This window comes from Arachis ipaensis, chromosome B10, assembly GCF_059453495.1.
Source record: "Arachis ipaensis isolate K30076 ecotype BB chromosome B10, ASM5945349v1, whole genome shotgun sequence".
In the NCBI taxonomy this organism is placed as follows: domain Eukaryota; kingdom Viridiplantae; phylum Streptophyta; class Magnoliopsida; order Fabales; family Fabaceae; genus Arachis; species Arachis ipaensis.
In genome coordinates, this window is record NC_142435.1 from 142,294,249 (window position 1) to 142,303,596 (window position 9,348).

At 27.8% G+C, this 9,348-nt stretch overlaps 1 pseudogene; it reads right to left on the minus strand.

Moving 5' to 3' along the window:
* Nucleotides 1-236: 236 nt before the first annotated feature.
* LOC107621390 (UDP-glycosyltransferase 83A1 pseudogene) lies at nucleotides 237-8,014 on the minus strand (annotated as a pseudogene).
* Between the last annotated feature and the right edge of the window lie 1,334 nt (nucleotides 8,015-9,348).

Consider the following 9,348-nt stretch of genomic DNA (forward strand, 5'->3'; position numbering starts at 1 on the left):
TTTTGGTTTCCCACGGTATCCCCCAACCCGGCAGGTCAAGGACTAATCCGTCGCGGTACTGAGCTCCATTTAAGGGTTTGCCGCTGGCCAATGGGTTGCTGCATGCACAAGGCGGGATTCGAACCCCCGACACTTGCTTAAGCGGACTAGTGAGCTAACCACTAGACCAACCCAACTTGGTTAACAATATTTAAATTCACCAATCTTTAAAAACGTGACGTAACAACGTGCTCTGTTTCTGTTCACCCTAATTCTTATTTGTTGATAAGTAAGCAATTCAATGTTTCAACCAAGTAAGAAACCTGTTTAAGTTCCTTGAAGAAGCACCTTTTTCTCCAATGTTGTGCTTTAACTTCTCCATGAGCTTATGAGACCTTGGTGTTGTGTTCTCATCACCAAGCAGCTGATCCACTTTGGCTTTAATCTCACCACGTGAGATTAATCCATTTTCATCCAAATCAAATCCCAATCCAACCTTTAATACATCACAAATGTATCTTTGATTGAAAAATTGGTCAGCAAAATAGGGCCAACACAAAAAGCGAACTCCATTAGTCAAACCTTCCAAAGTTGAATTCCAACCACAATGACTTACAAAACAAGCTATGGCAGGGTGGCTTAGCACCTTCTGTTGAGGAGCCCATCCAACTATTTTACCTCGATTCCCCTTAAATTCGTCCGGAAAATATATCTTATTTTCGCAATTGGGATCTTGACGAACAACCCAAAGGAAGGGTCTGTTCATCAGCTCGAGCCCAAAAGCTAGCTCAGTAAATTGTTTTTAGTCGAAAAGAGCAATACTACCAAATGCTACGTACACAACAGAATTGTTTTGTTGTTGATCAAGCCAATTCATGCATGACAAATCTTCTTCCCAGAATTGTCCCAAGGATCTTGGAGCTACACTTTTATTATTATCATCACAGATTCGGAATAATGGGCCTACTGGCAATAAATTTGGCATACAAGAAAATGCTTGTGGTTCAAGTTCATATGTACTATTGCACAACCACCAGTCAGTTACATTATCTGAATCTCGGAGGCAGTGCAACACATACTCAAACAATCTCTCTTGAACTAAAGAGTCAAACAAATTTAACCACCATATGACTCTGATGTCCATTGCTGGAATACAAGAGGATAACCAAAAGGTCTTTGTTGTTGATGTTGGTGACCCTGCAATTGTAAAAAATTAGAATAAAAAAAAATGACGTGTTTGATATATAGGCAATAAAAAATATAGATAATATTTAACTTATTTTTAATGTGTATTTTATTTTTAATATGTATTTTATATGAGTAATTGATTTAAAATCTGATTTTTTATCTACACTAGTACGATTGAAAGCAATTTGAGTCCAAGAATACTTGTTATTATTTTTAAATTAGAAATATCATCTTAATTTTAAAATATTATAATTTAAAGAATTTAGCTAAAATGTGTCTTTAAAGTACATGATAAGATTAGAGTAAAGTATCGTTTTTGTTCCCAACGTTTGGGTAAATTCTATTTGTGTTCCTAACGTTTAAATCGTTCTATTTGTATCCCTAACGTTTGTAAAAGTGATTCAATGTTATCCTGTCGTCAATTACATATCATGAGCGCTTTATTTTGAGTTTTAAAAACCTCTTATTGAAATTAGAATATAAATCTTTGGGATAGAATCGATGATCTACTCCGAAAAATAGCTCATCAAATGTTAAAACTAATTCCTACAACATTTATATAATTCACTTTTCTAAGGACATAATTGAATCTAAATACAAATAGTGGGTATAATATTAAAATCGACCACATCCAAGTGAGACCTAATTGAGAATGAATACATCCAAGTGAGAATAATTGAAAAATATAATCTGATTTGTTAGTATAATTGATAGTAGGATAACATTGAATCACTTTTATAAATGTTAAGAATACAAATAGGACGATTTAAACGTTAGGGACACAAATAGGACTTACCCCAAACGTTGGGGACAAAAACGATACTTTACTCGTAAGATTATTATTAATAAAAAGTTTTATTTTTTTAATAAATATAAAATAAATACATTAAAAATTTAAATTTTTGTATTTTTAATAAAAAAAATTTTAATTTATAATCTTAACATATATTTTTAAGACACAAAATAAATAAATTTTAAATTAAAAAAAATTGAGTTGATTTCCAATTGTTATGGATAACATTTTTTACACTGTTAAATGAAAATGGGATCAAAATCATTAACCACATGAGTTAATATTTATATTGGTCTCTAAAATTACACTTATGCGATTGCACCTCAATTTGGTTATCTAAATTTTGATTTACTTAATTTGGTCTCCAATTTAGCATTCATAACTCAGGTTATTTCTTAATTTTATTTTTGTCATAGAATTGTTAATGACGTGCTAAGATGAACTGAAAGTTACTTACTTCACTAGATTTTTTTTAGGGAACAAATTAAGGTAAAAAAATTTATTTGTCATGTCAGGTAGTCGTTATGAAGTCTAGCAATACAGTCATCAATTTATTTTAACACGTCATTAATATTCTACGATAAAAATATGGGACTAATACGAGTCACGAAAATTAAGTTCAAAAATTAAATTAAGTAAATTAAAATTTAAGAAAATAATAAATAGATGCTTGACTTTTTAGTTTGCGAAAATTTAAGTCTCTAAAAATTTGAAAATATATTTAAGTCTTTGATCTTCTCAACACTTGAACATATCGATCTTTCTGTTTACTTGAAGATGATCCATTGTTGTTGTCCATGGATCTGACGACTCTCTTATGGTTGAAGTCTGAGTTGACAAAGATGATATTGCATCCATGATGAACCAGCTTATGTGAAAAGCTCATCATGGGGTTTACATGCCCCTGAGCTGGATATGGAATAACTAGTACTGTTGGAGTGTGGCTTTCTTTCTTTCATTTCTCTGATCTAATGAACTTAAAGCTCTAAGTATTTATAGATGGAATGTAACAGCCAAACCACTCGCTAGCATGATATTGTCCGCTTTGGCACACAAAGCCTCACGGTTTTGCCTTTGACGATAGGAATGATGGCCAAAGCTCTCCACACTCACTCGTCAAAACGCGTCATGCTAGAGAGAGGTATCCACACCCTTATAAGACATGCTTCGTTCCCCTCTCCAACCGATGTGGGCCTTACATGGAGCAATGCATTTAATTTGTATATGGACTTTAATTTCGTGTTTATTTTTTACTTTGTTTTTTTTGGCAGATATTTTAGAAACACACTAAATTGGTATCAAGAACATATGATAATTCATTTTTGACATATAATTGTCTATCTGGAAAAGGCTAAGATAGCCATGATAAATTAATAATAACACAATCTTCTACTAGTTCCTTTATAAACTAAAGGAGAAAAGGAGAGAGTATCTTAGATTTTCAAAAAATTTAAGTCTATAGAATAATGAAGTATATAATTGTAATATCTTTAATCCATCTTTTTAAATAAGAGGTTTTTTTTGTTTCTTTAAATTTTTTGTATAAGTTTTTTTTTTAATTTGTTTATACTTTTTTTTCTTTTAAGAGATAAGAAGAATTAAATTTTATACTTTTTTATTATAAAAGTTGATAACATGTCATAAAATTATTTTTTTCAAAAATTTAAATTAATAGAAAAAGACACATAAATAGTTATTATATATTTAAAAAAAAAATTTTTAAGTCATTTTCATAATTTATATTATGACTGGAGTATTATTTTGGAAGAGGTAAATACTAAATCAGTACTCAAAAGATTCTGACGCTAATAAAATGGTTCTTTATTTTTGTTATTGACAAAATAACCACCAAAAAATTTTAAAATTTGATAAAATCACTCAACTGTGAAAGGATGACGTCGGTAGAGAGATCCGATGATGGCATAAAACCCCGGCGACGTTTCCAGTGACCTTTTTCTTGGTGTTCTCTTCTTCTTCTCCTTCAAGACGCATCCCCTTCTGCTATGGTAGTTGAAGAAAAAGGCCGGCATGCCGCCAGTGACAGAGTTTTGAAACAAAATTTTGAAGGGGGAGGAATTTAACATAAAAATTTAATAATAATATTTATATTAAAAATAAAATTTATAAATATAATTATTCTTTAAGTTTGTTACTAATAAGATAATAAATAAATTCTACAGATAAAAAATATAAAATAATTTATAATGGTACTCTTTGGGTCTTTAGTAACTTAAAATCTTCAATAATTGAATTAGAACTAAACTTTTCAGCAATTTATAATATTTATTGAATTTTTTATCAATTTATACAAATACAATAATATCAATACTTATTAAATATTCTAATATTTTTTATCATATAAAAAATTAAATTAAATAAACAATAAAATATAAAATAGTATTAAATTAAATAAATAAAAATTACCTAATTTTTTATATTTGAACTCAAAGATAGAAGGAGTGTTACTTGTTAAATAAAGAACTGCGAAATGCGAATTGAAAAGCTATTTTTTTATTTGATTTGATTGTTAGATGATTTTTTTTATTCTTACATTTGTCTGTTAGATAACTTTTTTTATTTGATTTGATTTTATCTTTTAATTTTGATGTGTTGTGAAAGTCAACAAAGGTCAACCCATATCAGTCCAAATTCAACATGTTTTTAATGTTTAAAAGTTAAAACTAAAACTTATTGTGCAATAAAAGTAAGAGATGTATTTGAGCCAACTGAACTATTTTTTATTTTTTGATAAAGTACTACTAATTTTTTTATAAAAAGTTTGGGGTCATGGCCCCAATGTCTCAACTAAACTCTACCCCTACACGCCGCTGAACCTCGTCGCATTCTTCGTGTTCGTCGCTTCTTCTTCAACACGCCGCTGCATCCCTTTCTGCCAGACCACCATGGCAGGCCGCTGCGTCCCCTTCCGCTAGGACAGTACCTCGCCACATTCTCGTGTTTTCTGCTTCTTCTTCTTTAACATGATGTTGCGTCCCTTCGCGTTCCTTCCGCTATGGCAATACCTCGCCGCTGTGTCCTCTTCTATCATGGCAAACCAGAAACTCGGTGAAGCTTTCTGTCATCATGGAAACTCTTTTTGGACGGTTACATCAATATTTTCTGTTCACTATGACGTTATTCTTTTACGGTTAAGTGATTTTGTCAAATTTTAAAATATTTCAAAAATTATTTTATCAATAACAAAAATCAGGTACCATTTTATTAGTACTAAAATCTTTTAAGTACCAATTTAATATTTACCTCTGTTTTAGAGTATAAAAAATATGAATAATTTTGGATGATCATCACTTATATTTATCTATATTTTTAATTATTTTGGTAATATATGTGCGTAACGATAATAAATAAATACTTATTTAAAATCAAAAGAACAATAACAAAAAGTTACCGCCAAATAGATATTAAAATTTTCATCTTTAAATATAAAGTAAAAGATAAATAAGCTTCTAATTATCTTTTATAGAAATATATTTTTAACCAAAATTTAATACTCATTAACCAAGTTACCGTCACTGCTTTTGTTTCAGAAATATAGATTCAAACCCTGATTTCGAAACAATTCGTGGTTCAGATTCGACGGAAATATCAAGAAAGTAACCTTACTAGTGTAATTAGTCAAACAAACTTTATTTAGAAAGTTGTTATAACGGATTTAAAAGCAGTTATAACTTACTTTTCGTAAGGAAAAATACGAGCAACCAATGTAATTGATATATAATATGTACAATAAGAATATTTTTATAATCAAAATTAAATAATAATTAATAATTTATTGTATAAATATTTTATTGGTTCCTAATAAAATTCTGCCTGTAATATATATACATGAATTGTATCATTCTCATCATTAATGTTAGTTTTGGAGAAATTTTTGAGTGAAAAATTTTTAGTAATTTTAGTTATTATTTAAATTATATAAATATTAAATTATTTTTTATAAATAAATTTTGTTAATTCATGTATATAAATTTTAAAAAATATAAATATAAATTATATTAATTTATGTATATAAATTTTGATAAATATATATACAAATTATATATTTTTTGTATATAAAATTTTTATAAATATATGTATACATTATTACTGACCAAATACAAACTAAAAATAAAAATAGAGTAAATTATCGTTTTTGTCCCCAACGTTTGGGGTAAGTCTCAAAGTTGTCCCTAACGTTTCAATCGTCCTATTTAAGTCCCTAACGTTTCAAAACTGACTCAATGTTGTCCTGCCATTAGGGATCCGTTAACAGAATTAACGGCGGGACAAAATTGAGACGCTTTTAAAACGTTAGGGACTTAAATAGAACAAAAACGTTAGGGACAAAAACGATACATAAAAATAAATTTTAATTTAATTTTATCTTTCAATAATATTAATTTTTTACTGTACATAGTATTCAATTATTTTTTAATTACATCTAAATAAATTATACTTAATCACATTATTTTCATTTTAAATAAATTTATTTTCTTATAATTTTAAAGAATTTTGATACATTAGAGACAAAAGGTATAATTTATATTTTATTGTATACATATTATTTTTTTCTTTTCTGCAAGTTTATATACTAGTCATTCTACAAATATTTTATGATAACTAAACATTTTTAAGAGTAAAACTATAAAAAAAATTATTATCTAAAATGAAAGTAATATGATTAAGTGTAATTTACTTAGATGTGATTAAAAAATAATTGAATACTATGTATAGTAAAAAATTGATATTATTGAAGGATAAAATTAAAATTTATTTTTATATATCATTTTTGTCTCCAACGTTTTTGTCCTATTTAAGTCCCTAACGTTTCAAAATCGTTTCAATTTTGTCCCGCCGTCAATTCTGTTAATGGATCCCTAACGGCAGGACAACATTGAGTCAGTTTTGAAACGTTAAGGACTTAAATAGGACGATTGAAACGTTAAGGACAATTTTAGGATTTACCCCAAACGTTGGGACAAAAATGATACTTAAAAATATTTGATAGCCATGTAATATATTTTTTTTTTATTCATTTCTTCTTCCTCAAAAATCTGTTGTGCGAAGGAGTCCCTTGTTTTAAAAAATCTTCACGTAGCTTCCACATGACAATAAAATATCATAAAAGCTTTGTTGTTAGATAAAACTACATAATGATTATTATACATGCCTAATCAATAATCAGCTTGTGGTTCACAATAAAATTCTTGATATATGGTGATTAAATATGTGTTCTATTAAGTCTTATGGTTTTTAAAAGAGAAAATTTCATTTTTTTTTCGTTAAAATGACATTCTCATCTCTTCTATTTGTAAAATGTACATTTCTTTTTTATAATTTTTAAAAAAATTTCTCTTTAATCCATTTAAATTTTGTTAATTAAGGCTAATTTTATCTATTTTTTATAAAAAAAATTGTCTTTTTAAAAAATACCCTTTAATAAAAATTTTATTTTTTTGTCATTAAATTTTGGACTTTTTTACTTAAATAAATGGAACAGAAATCAAATTTACTGGATTCTTCTAAAACAATTTTCCAAACGTGTTTTTTCTCTTTCTAATATTATCTAAATCGTCCTAGAGTGATAAGAATTATGAAATATGTTAAACATGGCACTTTAGGACGATTTATTTATATATTGCCTAATTCGAAATAGCCATAAATCATGTCCGGGTGTCCATGGTTACAACTTGAGTATAAATAATCGTGCCACCCTGGTAGGATTTACGTGATTTTGAGTTAAACCACTAAGGTCTATCACGATTAATGTGTTTCTAGAACCCTAACAATTATGGCGCAATTTATGTTATCTTTGCCAAACCTAATAGGCTTGCCACGATTCACATGCAACGTAGTAAAAATTCACAAAATTCTTATTAAAAAATGTTCTAATATGCTTATTCAAACTAATATTCATCAACATATCAGTAAAATAGCCATGACATCAACCAACTCAACTAAATTTACATTTCGATGACTGACCTCTTTGTCGATAAATCCAGCAAGATGCGCAATACCATTAAGGCGGTACATATCTCCGTGGTTGCCCGCCATCCTTCCTAAATTCCTCCTACTCCACTGCACAACCCACCCTTTGTGTCTCACTATGCTGGACAATGGTGGATTTGGACCGTCGTCAGTGAACGTCCAAAGCCTTCGCTCACTGCCACCTCCTCCACAGTGTGGGCTGTCTTCCTCCCAACCCTTCTCTTTCAAAGCTGGCTAAATATGGTGACTCCTCCTACACCAACGTAAGTCGTCGCTGTGTGTTAAGGGAAGACTCAAGCAATAACTCGTTGCAGCCACCTTAGGATAACTCTTCAAGCATTAATCGTCTTTGGACTTTAAGGATCTTCAAAAAGATCATAAATCGTACCAGACTACCCAGGTTACACTTTTGAACGTGAATTATGGCAGGCTTTTGTGCTTTAACCCAATTTCACGTGAATCATGACAGAGAGGGGCGATTTATGTCTAAATTTAACCCTCTCAGTCCTGTGATGATTTACACATATTTCTCCTAGGCAATACATAAATAAATCATCCTAGAATGACATGTTTAACATATTCCATAACCCTTATCACCCTAGCTAGGACGATTTACATAATATTAGAAAAAGAAAACACATTTGGAAATTTGTTTTAGGAGAATCTAGTAAAGTTAGTTTCTGTTTCATTTATTTAAGTAAAAAAGCCTAAATTTTGTTTATCAAAATATTCTTTAATAAATTATTTTTTTATTGATTAAATTATATTTTTACCAACATATTTTTTAAAATTTAATAATTAAATTATTTTTTTCTAAGATACCCTTCAATAATTTTTTAATTATTAAATTATAATTTTATCAAAATTTTCGTTAACAATTATTTTTATATTTACTATTAATTTTTTTATATTAATATATATTATTTTAATATTAGACAAAAAATTTTTGGTAAGATTATTTTTTGATATCAATATATATTAATTGTTATACATATTAACAGTAGTAATCTTTTTTATTTAATGTTAAAATAATATATATTGATATCAAAAAATTAATAGTAAAATATAAAAATAATTGTTAACAAAAATTTTAGTAAAATTATAATTTAATAATTAAAAATTTATTAAAAAGTAGGTTAGAAAAAAATAATTTAATTATTAATTTTTTAAAAAGATATTTTGATAAAAATATAATTTAATCAATAAAAAAATAATTTATTAAAGGATATTTTGATAAGTAAAATTTAATGAAAAAATAAAATTTTTGAAAGAATATTTTTGTAAAAAATAATTTATTTTTTCTTAAAAAATGAATAAAGTTAATATTAGTTAACACAAAAAATTTAAAATAAATTAAATAGGAGGTTTTTTAAAGCTACAAGGGAATAGAATATACATTT